The sequence below is a fragment of the Macrobrachium nipponense genome, chromosome 31, assembly GCF_015104395.2.
Source record: "Macrobrachium nipponense isolate FS-2020 chromosome 31, ASM1510439v2, whole genome shotgun sequence".
Lineage (NCBI taxonomy): Eukaryota > Metazoa > Arthropoda > Malacostraca > Decapoda > Palaemonidae > Macrobrachium > Macrobrachium nipponense.
In genome coordinates, this window is record NC_061093.1 from 44,971,217 (window position 1) to 44,995,747 (window position 24,531).

Here is a 24,531-nt window from a genome sequence, read left to right on the forward strand (position 1 = left end):
GGGATTGCAGCTAAGGGTCGAAGGCACGCTGCAAAAAGCCTTAAGTAAGGTCTACACTGACGTCATTACCCCCTCTAGGGATGGAGCAAAGTTAAGTAGCAACAATCGTGAAAGTTGTCAAACTGTCTATTTTGCTTCATATCGTTAAAAAGTTTTTTGTATACGTAATCAAAAGAAACAATGTCTAAGAGGGGGGAGCGAGCACGTGAGTGAGGTGGTATATGTGTGTCTGTAGGAAATTTCCACTTCTTCATTAGACCTTTATCCCAATGGATGCAAGTTTCAAAAACTGCTGCACTTTTTCCTATTAAAAGGATCAACTACGCCGTACCCAAATCTTCCAAATCCTTCCATACGAGTCCTACGGGCGTGTAAATCCTTTGGCAACAGTTCTATTAGCTAAAATTCTATTCCTCTCTGCCATTCGCTTTACTGCAAAACTTAAAAAAAAAAAAAAAAAAGACAATCAAATGAAATGCACGAACGCTTATTTCCTATATCGAAAAGTAATGTGATTATTTTTCAAAAAAAGATGAAACTGGTCGAATGGAGACACTGAAAACCGTATTATCATTTGCATGAGAATGGAGGGGACAATTCTAAATCTAATTTGCTCATACACTCTAGGGTCCTACGAGCCAGGCTGAGGCAAGAAACAGAAAATGGAAACCATGTAGTGAGGCAAGAAACTTGCTTATTTTCTAAGACGACAGCAAATAAAACACAATTATTCGTGGATATTTTATACTTTGCCGACAGTGGGTAGAAATCTAATGCATCTTTCGATTAAGATTGACTGTAAGGTTCTACATTAATGCATACCCTGAAAAGCTAGTTATAAAAACGAAATAATGCAACTGCAACTAAATAAATCTCTTCCATGATAAAAACTCATTAGAAGAATCATCTTTGAAGAAATTACTTATGTGTGCCTCCTTAGAGACTAAGTATCAGTACATTTAAACATGCATCTTAAATAATATATACGTTAAAGAATTTTGGGGACTACAACTCGTTAGTTTTAAAATTCCCTGTGTATGACTACAGATTTCCATTTCTGTTCTTGACTGAGAAAACTGAAACTCGCTTGGGAGCACGAAACACATTTACAGACTGCCTTCATGTGAAATCTCCTGAAACCAGGCCAGGAGTACAATTATCCAGTATGTACCTTTCATCGAATAACAAATAAAAAAGATATGACCTTTTTTAGATAGAAGTTCTTTCGGTAATTTAAAAAAAAATTATGATAAATGACGTGTACTTGGTGAATACTACTTCCTGTAAAGCTAAAATACTTGAACAAGAACCTTTCGTCATGCGTATGTGATTTAGTAAAGACAAATCCCATAAAGGAAGGGCTGAAAATTTTCGTTCTAAATTCTGAATTTATTTTCTTCAGTAGTTATGAGATATACATTCTTTAGGGCTTCAGTCATTGCCAAGTATTGGTTTTCCCTATTTAAATTTAAACTTTTCAATGAAAGTTCCTAATTTGCTGGTGAAATCATATACATATAAAAGTTACTTCAGTAGTAACATAAATAAGCGTCTATATATATTTATATATATATATATTATATATATATATATATATATATAGTATATATATATATGTGTGTGTGTGTGTGTGTATGTATGTGTGGTGTTTCAACTTTTCAATAAAGTTCCTCAATTGCTGGTGAAATCATATACATATAAAAGTATTTCACGTAATAACATAAATAAGTGTATGTGTACATGCACATGCATTATATATATATATATATATATATATATATATATATATATATATATATATCCACAGGTGAAAAATAAGAGACAGGGTGTAGTTCCTGACCGGTTTCGGCTTTATTTTCAAGCCATTGACAAAGGACTGATACATAGTATTAGAATTCACAAGTATATATACTATAGAGACAGTACTGACGAACATACAACCGTTTGAGACTGCAGATCCACCCACAGGCAGGTGTCAAGGTAGGAGTGGCTTTCAAAAATCCTTTGGCTAAAATTTTACAATAAAGTCTCAAGGGATACTACCGCTTACGGTACCGACCGTAGGAGACAACAAGTCCACACCCGACAGGTGTCAGGGAGGCGAGGTTGAACATCTCATTACAACTGCTGCCCCCTTTACTGTGTTTACAAATGTAATAATCCTATTTCCATATATCTCTACAGCCTACCTTAAAATTTAAACAGTTTACAAATTTCTTTTGATATTAAAGGATCAATTTTATACATTCCTTGACCGATGTTCATATTATTGTTGTAACTTTCTTTTATAAAACTAGATTCAATGATATTCCTTTCCAATGCATAATTAGAACACACCAGCTTTTTTGCCCCTTCCCAGTTAATAGCATGATTGTTCTCACTAAGGTTCTTTTTGGTTTTGATACATGGTCATTTTTGCCGCTTCTAATGCATTGTTAGTACATTATCTGGATATTTCAGTTTCTTGCCTGTATTCCGAATCTTATCTATCTCTTCATCTATATATTCTGGGCTACATACCCGTAGTGCTCTTAGAAACATGGATGCAAACACTGACCTTTTAACCATACTGTTTTGTCCAGAATAGAAATGTACATGAGAAGAAATATTAGTAGGTTTTCTGTAAACACTATACTTAAACCCACTACTATTTCTCCGTATGAGGACATCCAAAAAGGGTAGGCATTCATCTTTTTCTATATCCATAGTAAATTTAATTGATGGTACTAATTGATTTAACCTGGCATAAAAGTTATTTACATCTTCGTTCCCTGGTCATACACAAATTATATCGTCAACATATCTAAACCAAGGTACATTGCGTGGAATTATATTGTTTAACATTTCCTTTTCAAAAAATTCCATATATAAATTACTTAGCACTGGCAAAAAACGCCATGTATCAAAACCAAAAAGAACCTTGCAACAACAGAAATTTGCTTGTACTACCTTATAATAATAATATGAAAGATATCCCACATCTCCTGAAGAATTTTGGTGTTAATGTCGTTTTTAAAAACAATAAAACAATGAAACAGGTACTTATTAACTCCCCCGACAATGCTAAAGGATGTGTATATAAAATCCCGTGTAAGTCTTGTGACAACTTTTACATTGGTCAAACGGGGAAAGCACTGGAAAAAAGAATAGAACAAGATAAACAATGTGTGAGATATTCACAGGGAAATAGTAGTATATTTGTACATGTTAGTGAGAACAATCATGCTATTAACTGGGAAGGGGCAAAAAAGCTGGTGTGTTTTAATAATGCATTGGAAAGGAATATCATTGAATCTAGTTTTATAAAAGAAAGTTACAACAATAATATGAACATCAGTCAAGGAATGTATAAACTTGATCCTTTAATATCAAAAGAAATTTGCAAACTGTTTAAATTTTAAGGTAGACTGTAGAGATATATAGGAATAGGATTATTATATTTGTAAACACAGTAAAGGGGGCAGCAGTGGTAATGAGATGTTCAACCCCGCCTCCCTGACACCTGTCAGGTGTGGACTTGTTGTCTCCTACGGTCGGTACCCTAAGCGGTAGTATCCCTTGAGAATTTATTGTAAAATTTTAGCCAAATGATTTTTGAAAGCCACTCCTACCTTGACACCTGCCTGTGGGTGGATCTGCAGTCTCAAACGGTTGTGTGTATGTTCGCCAGTACTGTCTCTATAGTATATATACTTGTGAATTCTAATACTATGCATCAGTCCTTTGTCAATGGCTTGAAAATAAAGCCGAAACCGGTCAGGACCTACACCCTGTCTCTTATTTTTCACCTGTGGATATGTGTGATAAACGAATCACGTGCTAAAGTGATCATATATATATATATATATATATATATATATATATATATATATATATATATATATATATATATATATATACATACATAGAGAGAGAGAGAGAGAGAGAATGTAAAGCACCTTCATGGTACGACAGTCGAATGGATTTCAGTTTGAAAACCCCTGCACTTTCTTCCGGTGGAGTTTCCCTTACATGTACCTTAATCTCTCAAATCCTCCCGACAAGACCGACGGTCATAGAAGCCTCACTCGGCAATTTTAGGGGATAAAGTTCAACTCGATTTAGATTTATATTTTACTACCAACCTTTAACTTAGTTAAATTCATTAAAGTCATTGCCGGAATTTATAAATTTTACTTGTAGCTTTCGTCAGCATGATAATAAATATGAACACTTGTTTTCCATAACAAAATGAAAAGTGACTTTATTTCAGTTGAAGTCGGAACTGCTTTAATCGATTAACTGCACAACGTATTGCCATTCGGATGAGACTGGCAAGGCCAATTCTAAATCTAATTTTCTCCATACGCCCTAGGGTCCTAGGACCACGGCTGAGGCATGAAATAGAATGGATTCAAGCCATACTACTAGTCAGGACACCTGACCATTTTCGAAACACTATTAAAGTATACTATATAATAGTCCTGTATACACATTACTAAAATTCTCCGTCAATAATCAGAAAAGTACTGTCCATTAACTCATATATAAAATAACAATGCTGCTATGATCATGTTATGAAACCAAAACACTTCTAACATTCAGTTAAACGAAAAGAAAACCTTCTGTGATGCCGAAATACCTCCTAAACTAATAATATAAAAATCAAGCCAATGAAAACTCCTTGAAACAATCAGGCGGCAATAATATAACAGAGTAGCTACTCTGAGCATTCAGAATTGCGTGACATTATTATCTGCAATAATTTTGTATTACATTACCACTCTCATGAATTGCGTTCATGTTATTTACAGAGTATGCATGTTAATGTCAAACGACTTCTTAGCTTCGCGGTTGATGTGGGATCGTAGAAGACGGCTCATCACTCTTTTGAGTGCTTCCATTTCGAAGGATATAAAATATAAAACTAAGAAAGGCGACCCAGTAATAATAATAATAATAATAATTATAATAATAAAATAATAATAATAATAATAATAATAATAATAATAATATAATAATAATAATAATAATAATGACGGTGAAGTTGGTGCGATTAATGTCCTCCTAAATTGCAGAAAAGTAAATAAATAATTCATAAATAAACAAGAATATAAATAAATGTATAATAAAAACAAAGTGCAAAAAGATTATATTTTGATATGCTGGTGGCTGGGACAAATTTTTTTTATTGCTTTTTAATGCATTCAGGCGAAGTTGACAGTGCATTTTATAAAGCTCCAAAGACACTAATTAGAACTGATGACCTTGGCAACTGAATAAAATATAAACGTTGCTCCTTTGATAAAATAAAATACGTAGATAAATGAAAATATTCTTTAACTAACAAAGTGGGCGATTAAATAAGGATGTTAATATTCCACCATGACATTTAGAAAGCCGTAAAAAAAAGTTTGGACATTTGCACTACTTATTTCAAAACATGTGTACATTTTCCTTAGAATGTCGTGACAACATCAAATGTCAAGAACGTGGGCGATACATAAACATGTAGTAAGGGAATAGCAGCTTTCTTTACTAATGTAAGAGCTAAATTAATACTAGAGTGAATATCAGAAACTGAAAATCAGGCGTCGTCTACCAAAGAAATGCGACAAGTTCCTACCTTCAGTATCCAAAAACTCTGACAGGACAAACCATTCGTACTTCTAACATTAGGATAAAACAATAAATGAGCCTCAAATCTTGTGGTGAGCTCATTTGATTCAGGTATGGGACAAAACAAAGAAGCTGTGAAATAACACCTACAATTTTTCGACATCATGCGGTTATATGCAACTCAACTAATTCAGGAAGTTCCTCGAATTCTTATATATATATATATAAAAAAAGCTTATCGAGAACCAATACTTGTCTGACTACTGCGTGGGCACGTGTGCAATAAAAAGGTTACATGTTTAAAGAATAAGTTTGCCAATTCTTTTGATCTTCACATAAGCAAAAAATAGAACGCTGAGGTTGTCACCACTAAAGACTACCTCTCCGTTTCAATCACCTAACGTTGTGGATGAAAAGACTTTTTCCTGGATGTAACACAATGCCACTTTTAATACTAAATGTATCACTTAACCTTAAAAGGAGCAATACATAAACGGGCAGCATTCGTAAACCAGTATTGCATGATAGAATCCAATACAAAACTGCCAGAGATGCCTATTGGGTGGCGAACATAAATATGAATAATATTGTATTATGCTTCTTTTCAAGTCTCGATATGAATCGACCGCTGTTACATCATTTTTGTAAAGGAGCGTAAAGGTATAATTTCTTTTTATGAAAGAGTGTCATTTTTGGACACTTTAATTATGTCTTTGCTATGCAAAAATATGTCGAATATTTTTCCTATCACGAACAGTCAGACTCAGTGCGAGTAACGGCAAGTGAACAAAAACAGGACATCCTCCGTTATCGACTGACTCCAGGGGATACAGAATGTTTCAGTACCAGTAGTCAGTTTATAAAACATTTAGATGTTTAGTTAGTACGGGGAACATTTTTATTACTTGGTGTGTAATTCCGTTTTGCCTTGTTCTTAATGGGACTAATTTTTCTTAGGACAGGAAAATTACATTCTGTCATTCAATAACCTCTAATTTGTCAAACTTGTTTAATTTTTCCTAAAAAATCAAACTATGTACTGATGGCGATCTTCCTAATTCACCCAAAAGGTACATATACTGGAGAACCCCAAACATTTTCTTTATTTTCGCGTCTATATTCGAAAGTGGAAAACAAACAATTTGCGCGAAAAAATTAGACACACTCCACATCATCAATAAATAATAATAACAAATTACCATTATGATCAGAAACTGGAGGTGTTAGGCTACATTTAACCTAATTTTACTAAGTCCAAAAATTTTCATTGTCCTATATTTTATCCTAAAGTTAAACCTGAAAACACTCTTTGGAAAGACAGTAAGCATAAAATGAAATGAAATTACACCCAAACATATGAAAGCCTTTGTCCTAAACTTTCTCCTAAGCTGTTCGGTAACCAACCGGAAAGCAAAGTCATAACGTACGCTCAGTAGTTTATCCACACACAAATGGCATGTGGTTCAAAGAAATCTCTGAATGAAGCTCAGCAAACTGGGGCAACGAGAAATTGTTAGCAGAAGAGAATAAAATGGCGCTAACAATAAAAGCTCTGAAACATGCGACATATAATTTAATTTCTCAAATTGGCCAGGATTTGGAATGCACTACTTGTTTTAAACTTATGTACGACATTTTTACTTGAACGAATAATTTACGGAATCATATCGACATAAGGAACTCAATGAAAATAATAAGTAACACGCAATTACATCAAAATATATTGTTGATTAATGTAAGTAGCAAAATTACTTCATACTTTTATTTCCTACCAGAAATAATATTTATCAGATGATTTAGCATATTCTTGGACAATCCTGCTCTACGGAATGTAGCAGTAACAGCAAAGTCTGGTCAGAATAAAATGTGAAAAATATAAATAAATGACTTGAGCCATAACACACTCAACGACAAAAACAAGCACGAAAATTTATTTTGCAAAGCATCAAAATGATATTATAAAAAGGACCTTTATTTATTAACAAGACACAACTAAATAACATCAGACCAATTGGAAAGCCATAGATAAGTGCCGTGACAATCATCTTAGCATGACAAAGTATTATCTGAAGCACTTACACTAGCAAACACGATTGATAGATTTATAGATTTTAGGCACACGTGCCAAGCACTGGACAACTAAGGCCATTTAGCGCCGGAACGGAGATTGACGGTGAAAAGGTTTGGAAGGTACAACATAAGGAAAACCTCGCAGTTGCACTACGAATCAACTGTTAGGAGAGGGTGGACAGTACGATGGAAGAAAGAAAAGTCCCACAGACAACAAGGTCTGTGCACCAACAATTCTCTGGCACATTTGGGAATGATCGAGTAACCTACACGCTTGTATGTACCTATGCACATGTACCCATTACTATATACTGAAATATTTCATATTATTATTATTAATTAACTCTAAAATGCAGTTAGCCTGAAAAGTAAACTTCCATAGAACAAAATGCCTATATTTGAACAAGAGTATAAATAACCAGGGAGGTCACAAAACAACACAGAATTATATGAACAGAACATATCATTGTATGAACCCTTACAGAATTACGCAAATCCTTCTACTCAGAAATCTAACGACTAGGCAAGAAACAAAGGATGTATGCAGAATGAAATGTAGAATGCTACTTGTCAACATATGTGACTAGGCCGACTCTTTCAATCAATAGTACGGAAGACATTCATTCCCTTAGCTCTCAAAATGTCAGTATGGAACCGTTACTGAATTATTAAACCTACCCTGCTAACCTTTTCAACCGCGATAGGCCTAACTCCAAAACATTAACTGTAAGAATATGACACAAAAAAGTTCGAATATATTTACTGCAGATAAAGAAAGTATGTGGGATAATATGATGTGAAGACAATATAAGCTAACCCTCTCTAAAAGTCTCGGGAGGTAAACTGAGCCACTATTCAGAAGAAGGAATGACAAACACAACATCGACTGGCGATAGCATCCATCGCCTAGCCTTGAATTATTAGTGCGTTGGCTCTGGCGCGTGACTAACCAGGTCATACATTGATGGAGGCATAAATAATGGAAGCTCCTTCCGATAAAACCAAAACGGGATTCCTCTTCTGTTCTATTCCGTCCCAGTTTCTATAATTTCTTCCTTCTACAATGATGAAGGAGAGTCCCTAACCCGCCTTTTAGGTGTCTAATTGCAGGCACTTTTTCCCTAACTTTGCGTTTAATTTATGGAGCCTATTTCGGATTTCCACGGCATTCTATTTCACGCATGTTTCCGTTTTCCATTCTACATGTCTTTACTCTTCGAAAGTTTGGAAGATATATCCTCTCAAGAAAAAAACGGATAAAGATGTTGCTCTAATATAAGTTAAACTATAATCCTATATTCTATTTAATTTAATTACGTTAAAAGGACATCGTTTTAAAAGCATGATGTAACACACACACACACACATTTGTTTAAAAAATACCGTAGTTGTCCTGGACAACAACACTGAATGTTCGTGGATGGTTAAAAGGCGTCGAATAAAAGACATGCCCCTTCAATCTTGTGGAAGAATAAAGGAAAAAGACAATTAAGGAATTCTGTAAGAACCAGGATGCTAAAAAGAATGAAAATGTAAACGGTGAGAACTGATTTGAATATTACCTAAAATGGTGAAAAACAACTCAATCCAGCCTGAGCAAAAGAGCCGTCAATACCTTCCGTGTAATGGCGATTTTTAGGTGGTGTAGAAAGAAAACCACCTGTAAAACGATCATTGCAAGACTGTCACGCAATCAGCATGCGACAAAGGGACCTGCAAAACATGACAGGTCAACTTGCTCGCGCTCTCCTCTCTTCTTCTGTACATACACACTGCACAACCGAGCACGAACATCTATATCAAAGAATACTTTAGTACATATGACCTTTTTAAGTAAATAGCTTTGTACATACTATACTATTAAATGAATCATTATTATTATTTGTTAAAGCTCAGTGTATGGAAGAATGGCCTCTCATCTAGCCTAGACTCTATTTATGTTATAAATCAACAGAAAACCACGTAGTTATGAAGTAAGTTAAGCTCATACAAGAAACTTGGAAGAAAGGGTACGTATGTATGTATGTACGTACCAAACAACCAAACGGCTATTCTCTGTCTTTATTTCGCTTAAATATGTATTGAATGCGTTGGACCATTTAATTTTTTTCGGATAAAAAAAAAAAAAAAAAAAAAAAAAAGATTCCTCAAAAAACAGATCATCACTTTGTAAAAGGCAGGGAAGACAGGTGTTCAAAGAGAGTGATATCAGCATCCATAGGTATCCCTTTTCCCTCAGGGATTCCTAGGGATTATTTTCGTTAGCTGTCCCTTTCCTCAATCGGATAGGGTACCAATACCAGTAAACATTCTTTTCTACAAACCAACAGAGTAACTGGTCAACAACAACGGATCTATTGCGCAGAATTCCGTAAAATACCCCACCCCTCATCCAAAGAAAAGTACTTCTTGGAAGCCTCAAAATTCCAAGCTTTACCCTACTGCAATTATTTAATCCAACACCAATGACCTTCAGATAAGATTAATTCTGAATGTGATTAGAAGAAGTGGGGATGCACTGTCATGAATTTCCGGCATTAATAGTTCTAGAAATAAAGTCAGAAAAATCCATTCACACGTACATAGCATATATGTAACAAGAAATGTACTGAAATTAACGGCTGAACTTTCCTTCTTTGAAAAAAAATATGCAAATAATGAAATAAATATTAACTTTGCAGCAAAACTATCAATATCGCTCCTCTCTTTTTCTCTCTCTATTGCTGTTAGGCTCTTTACTTTCTATGTGAATGACCAGATGACATTGATCCAACTCGCACGTGTCAGGAAAAAAAAGAAAAAAAAAGAGGTAGTGATGTTTTTGCACCTAGAAATGATTTAAGAACTCGTGACACGTTTTTTTACCTTTTTTTAATGCAGGGAATAATATTGTGCATATTTTCTCCTATGACACGAAATATATTATGGACGCTTTCAAATAAAAACGCTACTCCGCATTCAAAAAATAGCTTGAAACAAGAGAAACATCCTGATTAAAATGTGATCAAACGCGGAAGCTACCGTTGTTCCAGACAATAATTAAACCAAGAAATTAAAACATTTCCATTAGCAATATGCAATCTCATAGAACAGATACTAAATCTTAATTGTGTTCATTTATTTTTAGAATTATGAAACAACGAGTAAAACGGATCGATGAGGAAATCCGGTTTTAGTTACACCTAGTCTATGAGTCATGAACTGAATATCAGTGACATCGACATATTTACGGAAAACTATTTACACTATGCTTAAATTGTTAATAAAAAGGTGAATGATTTCCATGTAGTCTTTTACAGGTCAGGGCAAATATTTTGTAAAATCCATGTGCCCGTTTCAGCCGCCCTTAGCGTCAATAAAAACATAAATATTTCGCTGCTCCACAATGACCATCTGAAAATTGGTTCACATAAAAGCAGAACTCTTGCAATTCAACACCAACCATTTTATCCTAATTCTGTTAACGAAAAACATTTTCGAGCTAACAGCTTATTTTCTGTTAAAATAAACACTTACTGGCGCCCATTGCAAAATCCATTGTGCGTCAAATTGCTTGCCTTCATTGCCAGATTTGGTACTTTGAGAGCTGTGTCTAAAATTTCAAAACATTCAGATAATAACATAAGTCCATTGCGAAGGTCTGGTAAGCCATTAAACCAGCCAACTGCGCCAACTGTAACAGGATTCAAAAGAAAATGTAAGATTAAACTTGGTTATTCTCAGCTGCAATGGTAACTGTCTTTGTTTATTTAAATCTAATTCTTCAAATTCTGTTTTTATATCATTATAGATATATAAATTTCCAGTAACAGTAAAAACGCATATGCACATTATATATTATATATATATATATATATATATATATATATATATATATATATATATATATATATATATATATATATATAGTGTGTGTGACAAAATGCTTACTTTTTTTTTATTACATCGTGGGACTATCTTTGGGTCCAATGAGGTATGACATAGTTCTTAGCCTAACCTATATTTTAAAGTTGCGAGGTTACATTCATTAATAAACGCCATTCTGTTTGGGCATAACAATACATTTTGAATAAATAGTGAATGTGTTTTGAGATGGCGCAACACCTCTCGCGTTATTTACTTTTTTATATCATATAATCATACTGAAATATTCACAGACCTCAAGACATCTGAATGGTTCCGTCAAAAGTTCACCGACTGTTAGCTTTCTTTATTCTCTTGTATATATTCGGTTGTGAATTTCATCCGTATTTCTCATTTCTTCTACATTCAAAAACTCAGTTTTTCATTCCCCTATAAGTACTTTTTTTCTAGATTAGGACCCTAACCTAAAAATTTATTACTTTTCCAATGTATTTTTTTTATTTAATGCAGCAGACCCCTTTCTTGCCCCACACACACAAACACACATATACATCTACATATATATATATACACACACACATATATATTCATATATATATATATATATATATATATATATATATATATATATATGTGTGTGTGTGTGTGTGTGTGTGTGTGTGTGTGTAAACATATCGTCAGCTGGGTTGATCTAAGCACCGGAAGAGAAGGAAGACCACACTACTTAGACGAGAGCTCTGAAACGGGAGTCGATTGAATGTTTACGGAAACTAAAGTTCGAAGTAAATGAGTGGCATAATTTCATAGACGATCTTTGTGTCGCAAGCGCAGAATTGATAAAACGAACACTGAGTACATGATAGAGGTGACTCACGCAATATGGACTGGGGGGTTCGACATGCTGCTGATGAGCCTCCTGTCCCCGTGAGATAAGCAATTAATGATGCGGAAGCTCTATAAAATGTCGGTTCATTCACGATTTAGAAGTTAAAATAAAGGTAATACGGACCCAATTTGTGTTGTTTTTATCTGTCGACATCGCCTTTCAGGGGAAATGGTTTAATGAGTACACACACACATATATATATAAATATGTGTGCGTGCATATATACGTATTGTTTCTAACATTTCTTTATAACTCGGGTTACTCTTTCGCCAGTACCTGTCTGTCTGTCGCCATCAGGTTTCGCATTCCACACAATTAAGTCAAGAGATCGAAACCGATCTCTGATAATCACTGGGCTGACGAACGATGTTTTAATTGACCATTTTATAAAAGTGTCATGATGTAAAACAAAACCATTAGTTTAATTAGTCATTTTGGTGGGGGAAGGGTTAATGAAAGGTAATGCAATATGTGTAATACCGCCGTGTTTGCGTCAGTGGATTTTGTTTGAACGGTTCCTCCTCGTGTATCAGTTGCAGCTGGGGTTACGTTAACTTATTAGCTTCAATTACCCTACGCTTAAAGAGGTAGTATCTGTTGCCAGACAGAGGTAAACAAGGAACATCCTTAATGTGATTCACAAAAAAATATCTAAAGAAAACGATACTCATTAGTACCAAGAAACGCTCCTTAAAGCATATAATGAATTAGGAACTGTCATTACCAACTTATTAGCAAACGTGCCTCACATTGAATTTTTGTATTTGATCTCGTAGTTATATTTAATTAGCTTTCTTGATTTCTGTGCATATTTTGTTTTATTTGTAGCTTAAAAACTATTGCCGTTGCATTAAATTTCATATGTTGTATGTTACATTTTGTTCGATTTGTAATTAACCTAATAGAACAAATAGGGAAAAGAATTATGAAACAACGAATAATGACAACGACTGATTATAACGTTTTTGGAGATACATAAATCCGTTTCATAAATAAATGTTTTACAGAATTAAGGAATGCGCTGAAGAGAGGTGCTGAATTACATCGATTTCGTCGAATTCAACAAAAATTACGTTTCTAATATCTAAGTAATAATCTCTACAACCGAACCATCAATTCATTAAATATAATACAATTATGAAATAATAAAAGCCAAAATCCTATGAGTGCATAGTTTACAGAACAAGATATCGTTCCTTGTATTGGAGGAGAGGCCACATAATCAAACTCTGATAGCATTAACTTCCCCCTGAGATCATGACGAGAAACTGCCACTGACAATTAAGCAAACTGTCACAGGGCACAGTAGACGCAATCACAAGTTAATTAAACTGTTATTTCAGGAATGAGATGTGCTTACTCAGCCAGACCTCTGCAAATTGATTTTCAATGGCCACAATTTCTCGGTCTTTTGGGTAAGAAACAAACCTCACCTAGGTAGTGTCATTGCATCTCCTTAATCTTCATCTAGAGGCGTTTTGGTACTTATTTAGTAATGGTTGAAAGCCATAAGTATATCTGCAACTTTCTTTTCTTTTTCCGTGATAAAGGCGCGAAGAAAATTTAATTGACGTTTATGTTTATTAAAATTTCCTTCTCATTTTGCAATAATAAAATAATTACGGTTATTTTGAACAAGGGCTACCACTCACATGAGGTGATATCTAATTTCACCCCATTTTACATATTTCTGCAGTAATTCAGTGAGAGCAAATTGTTTCCCCTTGTGAATATTATTACCCCAAGATTAGAAGGAATTTTTTGTTTTCTGGTTTTCAATTCTGATTATTTCTAATGACATACAGTTAACCAAACCACCGCTAGGTAAACTCCTTTAATAACGGTGCTCGATAAAACCGCTATTCCGTAGAACCAAAATTTCAGAAACTCAAAACCTAATTTTCAGAAAGCATATGAAACCAAGTCTATGAGCGAGGGAACTGTTAGTATGCAATAGGCGCCACTTTGAAACTAATGTTGACATTGAATTGTCCAGAGTGAAATACTCTGGTTCACAGACTTGATAAAATAAGAAAAAATAGCCGTTTAAAGCAGTGAAATACAAGTCTGCTAACTTGCTGTGATGGAGGGGCGCTGATGGAAGTCTGAGAGCAGACTAACCAGTACGAGTTCTTAATCAGATTTTTGTCAAAACAATATCATGAGGAAAATGAAAAGCACACAGCAAATTGCGAAAGGTAGCTAAAGTTCAGTGTGGCTTAGTTATATTTACTTACAGATTCAAGGAACTTGGGTTTAACTGAAAGTTTAGTCAGCAAGTATACCGAAGTATATAAGTATATAAACATGAAATAAATGTCACTAAAAAATACAAAGAAGTAAAAATGATTCAAAATTTATTCGCGTGGGTGGAGTAAAAAGAAAATAAATGTCTTTATTTTATTAAGTGTATCCACAACACTTGGAAACAAAATGTAAGACCCAGAAATGAGAACTGATGGACTGACAAAAAGGCAAAACTATTACAAAATAAACGAGGTCAAATCCACAACCCATGAAATTACAATGCAGGGCATAAGTAAGGTGAGCAATGTACGAAACATACCAGGGGTGGGTCGAGATATCACCGAGAGAAATTATGGTTGAACATATAAAAAGGCAATGGAGCTGTGATAGTTATTAGTGGCACATTAGTTATCAGACGATTATGAAAGCAGCGACTGATTTCCTGATCTGTTCCCAATGCAATGGCTCCTTTCAATGGAAACTGTTTAACCAAAAAGGAAAGAAGAACAATAAGAGGTCATGATGTCAATTTAAACGCGTTCCCTCTCTCTCTCTCTCTCTTGTACACAAATGCAGTGGTAAACAGTGCAATGTGTATAAGGTGCTCAATTCAATGTTGATGAGCCGCCTGTGCTTGTGCAAGAAGCAGCTTATGTTGTGGATGTTTTACAAATCGGCAATAAAAAGTACGATCGTGACAGTGACCAAGCTTATTCTCTCTCTCTCTCTCTCTCTCTCTCTCTCTCTCTCTCTCTCTCTCTCTCTCTCTCTCTCTCTCTCTCTCTCTGGAAACAGCCTTTTATTGCTGTGATGATAGTGTAACAGATGCGAACCAATAATATACATAGGAACAAAGGTGTGCGCATGATATGATGCTACATGTTTGTTATATGTAGATGACATTACATGCAATTTATAAGCATTTATTGCCAATGGAAGTAATGCTTAATTAACATATTAAGGTTGTTGTTTTGGCAAAACATTTTAATTCACATTTCGATAGCTACAGAGAGAACGCAGTATTGATCATTTTCCTGATATTAAGAACATCTTATTTCAAAAATAAATAAGTTGGTGTGCATATATATATATATATATATATATATATATATATATATATATATATATATATATATAATATATATATATATATATATGCACACCAACTTTAATTATATATATATATATATATATATATATATATATATATATATTAATATATATATATATATAATTACATAAACCACACAAATAAAATCAAATCCAAATCGAAATAACAGTGTCTTGTAAGTCTTCTAGTAAAACATGTACTCTTCTCTGCTGATCAATGTTAGTGATGATGTTTCTCTCTCTCTCTCTCTCTCTCTCTCTCTCTCTCTCTCTCTCTCTAATGATAAATGTTACAACTGAAATTTCGGAAGGTTAATCTAAGAAGCCTTAAAATTTCGAAAAATTAACGTTCAATTGCTTTCCTGATGGTTAGTGATACTCATTACCTTTGAGAAAAAGTATCAAGTTTCAACTCCTAGTCAGTCTCTCTCTCTCTCTCTCTCTCTCTCTCTCTCTCTCTCTCTCTCTCTCTCAACACCTAATTTCCTCCCCCGAACGACTCCTTGGAACTATCCATCTCCTCATGACTGCTAGAGCTCTCGTTCGAGCGCCGCCCCTTTGAAGATTTATGTTGGGGCGAGAAAACTCGAGCTCTTTGAGCAACTTGCCAAACTGTGTGATAATCCGGTTTTAGGTTAAACCTTAGGCCTTGGCTCGGCTTTAATCAATATAAGGATAGGAAGTCTGGGAGCCCCTCTCTGATTTCCGTTTTAATCGCTTCCATAAAACTGAATAATATTAATTTTTACCTCACAACAGCATAATCAATGAAGTTTCCGACGGCTGGAAACTTCTTACAATCATTTCATGAGATCATTTTATTGATAAATAATTCTAAACTCTTATTTAAACTCGGGACGTATGATTTAAGCTATACATGAAACTAATCTCCTGAAATAATTTTCGCCAGTTCTCTAATCATTAACTGAACAAGAGTAAAAATTCATGGTAAACTTTTCTTTTGAGCTCCAGCATGATACTTTGCTGCCAAATATCTGGCTTAAGCAGACATCTATGAAATGCTTCCCATGGCTTCTTCCTTTAGACAACATAACATTAGGGTCAACGATTAATAACTAGTTTATGATATCTACTCATCCAATGATTTGTGAAGAACACATAAGAAAAATGATGCTGAATAAATGGCTGAACCTGATTAAAGTGCTCCACTGAAAGGGCCCATTGTCAGCTCATAGTATCGCACTGTTTTAATTTCTTCAGAATCATAGAAGGTGCATAGTTCTGCTCACCCCTAAAAAGTTCAGCTAAAATCGTCAACTGCTAAGCTGAGTCTTTTTAATCCAAATGTCATTCTTCCTTTTCAACCATCGTAAGTGGAAGTATCTGTTTTCATTTTCTCAGAGAATCACTGCCTTCAGATATAAAGTAAATGAGTATTATTTTAAGCTATTTTTCTTGCGATTCTAGTCACATGCACACTCACTAGCACACATACACACAATCACTAAGTCTAAGAAAACAATGTCTGTACATATAAAAAAAAGTTTTCGTAGGAATGCATCATATGTTACATTTAAAGGGCATCTTCTTCTCCCAATTTTTAATCTACTTAACTCAGATGGACGTACGGCATTAGGGTTAAAGTCTAATTCTTCAGGGCTGTACTGAAGCATCAAGAGAAGAAGAGAAGTGAGATGGGATGTGCATTGTGAAATGTGATTATTCATCATGAAGCTCTTATAATAATAATGTTATGGGAAGACATAAAAAAGGCAAAAAAATTAATAAATAATATTGAATGAAAAAGCCAGAATGAAAGGAAAAGATAATCTTTAAGAATCGTCCTTATCGCCCAGGGGCTCAACCACAGATTTTTACCTCGATGTAATTTCTTCTCGGGGTTCCTTGTTTCACAGAAGACATGGGAAGCCTTGAAGCAAGAGTTTTTTTTTTGTGTGTGTGTGTGTGTGTGTGTGTGTAGACATTATTACTTTTACTACACATTCGTGTTTTGATATCAGGCTCACTTACGGGTATCTCATAACCAGTTTAAACCTATGGTAGTTCTGACGCTTTATATTTAGGAAAAACTATGTGCCGTGATTGCTTTCTTAAATATAATATTAGTAAGTTACTCAGCATTTGTGACGTTTATGTAATTATCTTGTGCAGAGAAAATATGAAAGATATTGCCAATTTTAGGAACGATTCCAAACAGAACGACGGTCCCATTTTTCCTTAATCAGATGCACTAGAGAGAAATGAGTAAGTTGGCAATGTTGAACGAGAATATTGGGAGGAGAGCAAGAAAAGCGAAAACGGAGTGATATATGAAGCAGCATCCGTGGCAAACGAAGGACGGACCAAGATAAATATGGGTAGCATGAAGAAAGTGAGCTCTCCAAGGTTTTATTTTCATTTCCTATCCATTTTCTTTTTTATGTTTTTCTGTCATCCTTGAATCTTGTCTATCTGTCTATTGAAAGGACATTCAAATCAATTTCGGATTTTTTCAATGATACTAATTTGGAATAGAAGTTTTCGTTGAGATCTAATTAAACGAATTACAACAGATTTAAACGGTCGATTGAACAGTCCCACAAATACAATACAAAGAACTGACCAACCATAAAAAAGAGACAAAGACTAGATGTTAGTTATATAAAACCTACGATCTTCAAGAAAAGAAAGGTAAAATACCTCACAATCAACAAAAGAATGAATACGGAAACATACAAACGTTTCAAAAGATGAGAAAGAAGAATAAAAGAAATGTTTCTTCATCCAGTATTCAGAAGTTGTTCTATTTTTCAGCTTTGGTATTCAAGCAACATCCTGCGCGTGGCGGAGGCAGTATAATCTCCGAGAGACTTGTGATCTCCAGAACTCTCCTTTCTTAAAAAGTAAATAAATAAATAAAAGTGAAGATACACAATTTCACCAAGTGCATAAATTACGCTTTTTATGATAACCACTCAACTGCCTATGTAAATAGCTGTCTTAATTATGGCGTTGATAACTTTTCTATAAAAGTTCAAACAGGAGTAAAACGCAGTACTGGCAAATTTAACAATTTAACTTCATTTGCCAGCAAATAAAAAATGACTATCGACACAAATGGATTTATGGCTCCAAAGCCATTTTTCTAAAACTAGAGAAATGTCCTATCTTGAATGTATCATAAAATTTTCATGGTGGCTTCAGTCATTCTTTCCAACTTTTTACCTCTTCCATAAGTGCTAACGTTTTACTGGGAAAATCCAGGAATTTGAAGAAATATTTTTCCAATTTTTAGTCCTTAGCATTCGTATTTGGTGAAACTGATATCAAAATAGCATAATATCTACAGAGAGAATTTATAAATAAATATGAGAGCAGAGGAGAGGAAGAGAGGAGAGAGAGATAGAGAGAGAGAGAGAGAGAGAGAGAGAGAGAGAGAGAGAGAGAGAGAGAGAGAGAGAGAATCCCCCTCGCTCTCTGAGACTTTTAGTTGTACCATTCTTTATGGCCTAACATAAAACGCCCGTGTGCCCTGTAACGTCTGGATAATCAGTTCATGTGAGATGGCTTCTCTTGCTGGAAATTGTATGTCTGGCATCTTGCCACTTTTGTGTATCTACAAAATGAAAACCGTTAGAGATGAATGTTGGCTTTCTAACATCATAGATAAACGAGAATGTTTATATGACACATTGTAAACCACTACATATAGAATATTAAAGGTGCATTGATTCGCAATTTCCAATATTCATACAACTAGCCTAAGCGAGTTCATAAAAAAATCTGGAGACACTTAAGACGTGAATATCATTTAAGCAGTATAAAATATTCTTTTATATATATTTTTCAGTACTAAGACGAAAGAGATTCCACTTAGAAAACTGCGTTTACCAAATTCATAAATAGTAGTTGTTTATTCAACATCCGTTTTTTTGATGATATCGGATGTGATCTTGGCACTTAAATTTTGTCGGTGAAATTTGGTAGAACTGTAGGTTTTAGTCGAAAATAAGGTATCAACTGGTAGTCCCCAGAAGGGGTGGAAAGATAACCGCCTACTAGGTCAGCACGTACTGCATTCAAGATGCAGCGGAGTAAAAATACGAACACCACCCAAAAACTCGAGATTACTTGTGACCTCGTAAATATTTCGTATAAACTTTTTTATCCTTTCATAAAACACAAAAAAAGTTAATATCCCAAAGACTTAAGACAATCTCCTAAGACACAATTTTATGTCCAGAAGAGGGAAACTGAAACGACTAGCCTTCTCAATTATTTAGTATCTAGTTAATTCTTTCCATATAAAAAGGCAATATGCCAAGCATAGGAACACTTGATTCATGCAGCACCGTGACAAGAAATCACCACAGAATTATTTTCGATAAGTCAAATGGAGAGGTAGAACACACAAATACAAAATGTTTACAAGCAACATGTCGGGTCTCTAAAAATTGTCATGGGATGAAAATAAATCAAGATCAAGGTAATTCTTTCATTGTTTAAATGATCAAATAGGAACATTCACTAGGAAATATACTACATACAGTATACGTAGGCTAAATATAAAAAAATGTCTGGCAGCTTTATGACAGGGAATATTGAGCGCAGATGAGCAACCAAACCTTGACCTCCTCAAAGAGAAGCATGACATTCACTGTAAAGTACGTCCGTAGGAAACTCTCTTGTACATGAACAGCAAGGCCTAAGGTTTTGTTTTATCGAAGAAATGGTCTAAAATATTCTTTTCATTGCAAAGACAGAGATATACTTATGAAATGAGGAAAAAACACCTAATATCTCGTAAATGATATACTTGATGGCCCTTCACGGAACTGCTGTCAGACAGACAGCGACGGTAACCGTGACTCCTTTCTTGGCTATGCCTAATTCTCAGGCAAAGTTGTTATTCGCAGCATCCAGAAATGAAGACAAAAATAATATAAAGCAGAATTCACAATCATATAAAGACCTCATGATTTTGAAAAAAGATAATACAAATAATAATGCCATAGCATGTTGCAAAATACCAAAAATAACAACAGTAATAGGAAAATAACAAAGAAGCAGACAAAGAAGAGATAAACGCTTAACTAACAAAAACTGAAATTTGCTTTTATAATTTGCATGATGAAGCCCGATAGTCTAATCAGCTTAATCTTCTCAAGTCCAAAGTGTTAAAGAAAACTTGTAATCTGAATGTGACCTATTTGTAATAAAACAAAAATGTAAAGAAAACAAGACAGTGATCTCCGAGTTATTCCAGAAAACGTTGGGTTTCATACAGCAGAAATTCCAAAACTATAATCTCATCGAGAATGCTGTTCTTTCATGCTAATAGACGACTGAATGGGTATTTAAAACTTATCCAGAAATGGTAGCCTAACATTTCACGATGTTTTTTTTCTTTTTCAAATGAATATCCAGCGAATATCCAACTTTAATACTGGGTTTCTAGACTGAACAACAGAGAACAAAAGATTATCTAAAATGAAGTCGTACAGGAAAAAGCCTTCATTTTTTTTAATCACATAAACCAGGGGAGCCGATTTGGAAGCGAACTGGAAGAGACGAATCTTAACTTATGCTAAAAACTCTACATAATATCGTGAAAAGTATACAACAAACAAGGAACGTAATTTATAAAGTGAGCCAATTATAATGGTAATCCTAGATCAAGGCAAAAAACGAAAAAACATCTTGTAATATGCACAAAGGGCTGAGGATGACATAATTATTCATTATTGTTTAAGAAATGCCTAAGTATAAGCATTTGACCAAATGCAAAAACGCTTAGGTTACTAATAGCAAATTAAAAAAAAAGGATACCAGAGGTAATTCATAAATACAAATGATAAAATTCATTACTAAATGAAAATCTTCGTCATTTTCCTTTATGTCTACTCTAAATCGGATAAAACCTACATAGCTAAATCGCTCTTAAGAGAATGTTATATCTCGAGATAATAAGGGAAATGTATTTTCCTAATACCCTAAAGTTCTCATTATCAGCCTTATAAGATTATCAATTCATTGCATGAACTGATAGTGTTCTATGGATAAACATGAACATTTTACCAAACACAGTGGGTGAAATCCCTCTAAATATAAGATTTTTTATACACCACGCACCCCGGATAAGATTTACACCTGTAATACTAATCATGAATTTCCTATTCAATGGTAGAAAAGACTAACTAGAAAACATGGTAACAGAATAAAGATGATACCTTCATTTACATATCTAAAACACCTTTGTCACGATTACTGATGCGATGCTAATTACCAATTTTTCTTATAAACTAGTGGCCATTCCAGTTAGAAAAATCGCCATTAATGCATGAGTTAAAATGAGAGAAAATGGACCATATCTCATGCATATCCGAACGAACTGTTAATACTTTAATTTCGTGACTTTATTTTATGCTGATACATTTTATAATGACAATAATTGCCTTACTGAAAAAAAATCGACATCCACCTCTATTTTCATAGATATCTAAAGTTCAGAAGAATTAAAAAGAAGAACTAAGGCATTAAAGGAATTGAACAAACTAAGCCATAAAAAGCGAAAGAAAAAGTTTAGGAAAAGTTCTTTACGATTTCATGGGCACGAGAGCCGGGGCTTCTCAAAGAACCTGAACTATTGTTGAAGAAAATGTTCACTGTTTTGTGCAATATAAAAAGTTGTCTTCACCAATCTGAGCCGGTTGTTCACGCACAACGCACACATACACAAACACACACAGACACACACACACATACAATTTCCTTTAACGGGAACTACATCACTGAGTTTTTAAAAGTTACTGGCGAAAAGTTACCAAAAGAGTTCTTTCCCGCTGAAATGAACATGTTAAATTCCTCAGCAGCTGGAACCACAGCCCATTTTCCCGAAACAGTGTCACACCACAATCTAGTCTACAGGCATCAGAGCGCTCTACCATTAATTTATTCAATTTGTATCGACATGCTGACGTAGAGAATAACTCCCAAGGGAATTGATGAACTTTTACACACTGAGTGAAAAGAGAGAGGGCATCCGGTTGCTCGTTCCTCTGACTTCGACACATCACAAAGTGAAACAGACATGTTGTACTTCTTAAGATGATTTGATTATAAATAAGGACATTTCCTCACTAATGGTTTGGAAATACAAACGTCGTTAATGGAAATAATAATCAATACGGTTCGTATTAATGATTCGACTTTTTAGGAGCGACAATGTTATTATACATATAACACACACACACACACACACACACACACACACACACACACATATATATATAGAAATATTTATTATATATATATCTATATATATATATATATATATATATATATATATATATATATATATATAATGGCATTGTCGCTTCCATAAAGTCGAATCTTTAATACGAAGTTTAATTATTATATCCATCAATAACATTTGTACTTACAGACCGTTAGTAAGGAAATGTTCTTATCATATTTATATTCAAATCATCTTAAGATTAACTACTAGATGCCTGTTTCACTTTGTGGGAGGATATTGCCACTGGCGCTACTGGATCACTTAATAGTGAGATGAAATAATCCCTGTACTGAAACGCAATTTCTCTACTTGAAAGAGCAATCACCGAATCTACAAGCAAAGTGAGGGTCATATCGGAACAATCCATTTCTTTGATAGAAATAAATAAATAAATAATTATGGCAACAGGATGCACTTCGATGTGCAGGGAACGCAAGTTACTTTTGCTTTTATTTTGATCGAAACTACAATTTCTAATGAACACGGAATGAGGTCACGGGCTTCTCTCCTAATAATGATAACAAATCTCGCAGACACTGAAAGATCCGTAATTTTCTTCCAGTGTTATTTACCAAATATGTTCATAAGCCGACGAACGGGTCTCCTTCTGTGGTGGAAAATTGTCAAGCATTACAAGTTAAAATATATCGTAAAATTTTCTTCACCGAGCTTATAAACAGAAGGCCCCTAAATATCAAATATTGTCATTAAAGGTAAAATATTCTAAGCTCGCAAAACCAAATCGCATATGTGTAAATGACAGTACATCTAAAAGTAATTCTTGTCAGCAAAGATACTGTAGTTGTGTTTCGTGGGAATTTACCTTGAACGACATTTAATAAATGGAGAGGGAGAATCAATACTGCTATGCATCAGAAGAGCTCAATGACTTATAAGACTAGTGAGTAATTGTAACGGCGTAGATGGAGGAATATTAAAGGGCACATTTATATAATGTGAATTTTCTGTCTTCAAAATTTATTCTGTTAATGATCTCACCCAGAAAGAAATTCATACGACATTAAAACACAAATTTATTTGTTTCTATTTTTCATTGTGGAATATAAAACAATAAAATAATGAAAGGGTTCTAACACGCTATACTACCAACGACCTAAACTGCTAACATCGTTACGATAATACCGCAAATTTTATACGAAATTCTAAATTACTTATTATTTTCCACTTCCTACAACGAAGAATTCAACAATTATGGGTAAAAACAAAAAGATGACCGGAATTTAGAGATCTGCACCTAAAATGGAAAATTAAAATGTTCAATTTATTCAACAATAATCCGCAGCGCTTTCCTCGCTAAATCATAACATCCTGGACGAATCTCAATCATCCAAAACACACATGTCAGTCAAAGAAACCTGACCTATTGCTAACATAGGAAGGTAACTGCGGAAAAAAAAAACATGTTTTGCTTTATCCGAAAAAAAAATACGTAACTGAATTCAATACAGGAAACTTAATACCACAAATTGGTAAACTC

The 24,531-nt window shown here is 34.2% G+C and overlaps 1 protein-coding gene across 1 annotated transcript in view; it reads right to left on the bottom strand.

Annotated features, from left to right (window-relative positions):
* The window catches only part of LOC135206936 (potassium voltage-gated channel subfamily H member 2-like), a 1,544,997-nt gene that overhangs the window by 1,106,837 nt on the left and 413,629 nt on the right, over positions 1–24,531 (bottom strand). The window lies entirely within an intron of this gene.